The sequence below is a fragment of the Geospiza fortis genome, unplaced genomic scaffold (assembly GCF_000277835.1).
Source record: "Geospiza fortis unplaced genomic scaffold, GeoFor_1.0 scaffold55, whole genome shotgun sequence".
Classification (NCBI taxonomy): domain Eukaryota; kingdom Metazoa; phylum Chordata; class Aves; order Passeriformes; family Thraupidae; genus Geospiza; species Geospiza fortis.
Genome location: NW_005054308.1, coordinates 5,486,512 through 5,487,633, shown reverse-complemented (window position 1 = coordinate 5,487,633; position 1,122 = coordinate 5,486,512). Strand labels below are relative to the sequence as shown.

General features: G+C 48.8%; 1 protein-coding gene across 2 annotated transcripts in view; it reads right to left on the bottom strand.

The window, feature by feature from the left end:
* Window positions 1-1,122, bottom strand: part of RUFY1 (RUN and FYVE domain containing 1) — a 14,867-nt gene that overhangs the window by 10,750 nt on the left and 2,995 nt on the right. The window lies entirely within an intron of this gene.

The following is a 1,122-nucleotide window of genomic DNA, read 5'->3' as shown; positions in this document are numbered from 1 at the left end:
CCGGCCGCCATCTTAGAGCCGTGTGAGGGGCGCGGGGCGGGCTCGGCCCGGCCGGGGCGTGCTGCAAAATGTGGAATTATGTACAGATTTACTTAAAGAAACGATGTTTTCTCCATCTCTGTACGATTAAGCAACAATAAGGGTGATTTAAGTCGTGGAACATCAGCTAACGAGCAAGGTGTAAGTGACACCCAGGTGTTACAAAGGCGAATCACTGGTAGGTAGAATTGCCTTGTTAAGCTTTAGGGCTGGATGTGCTTCAGTGACCTGAGGCCTAGGGGAGGTTAATAAAAGGATGTAGCGCTGATAGTGGACTCAAAGGATACAGAATTTATGTGCTGCAAGGTTGGCCTGAGGCTGAGTCAGCGAGGTTTAGGTTGAGATCAGGAAGAGGTTCCTCACCCAGAGGGTGGTGGGGCTCTGGAATGGGCTCCTCATGGCAGTGGTGACAGCACCAAGCCTGACAGAGCTCAAGGAGCATTTGTTCAACACTGTCAGACTCATGGTGTGACTCTTGGGGATGCTCCTGTACAGGGCTAGGAGTTGGACTCAATGATCCTAGTGGGTCCTTTCCAACCCAACATATTCAAAGATTTTATGACATTTGGCAGAACCCCCCAGATAAGGAAGAAGCTCATAAAGCCAAGGCAGCAACTGTGCTCAATAAAGCTCTGACTGGGTAGAAGGTAATTCTGGCAGGGGCAGATTGTGACCACTGACCCAAGAAACTCACCCAAAAGAACAGATAGCCTGAGCATGCAGACTAATGAGCATGGGAAGTGAGGATGTCATTGACCAACAGAAGATAGAACGGTAATTCATAAGAGAACTAGGGAATTTGTAACCAAGGAACATTAATGCCTAATGCCTAAAATACTGAAAAGTTTTGGTAGTTGTGATGGCTTTGTGGATTTGCCACCCAGCCCTCTTTCTGTGCAAAACCATAAATAAATCAAATCCCTCCACTCCATGCATGGATTGGCCTCTTGCAGACCAAGTGAAAGAACCTCTTTTGGGACAACAGGAGGAGTGGGACCAGGACCAGGACCAGCTCCCTTGCTTCTTAAGGCACCTACAGACTATGACAGGAGCTGCCAACCACAGCCCAGTGGCCACCACAAT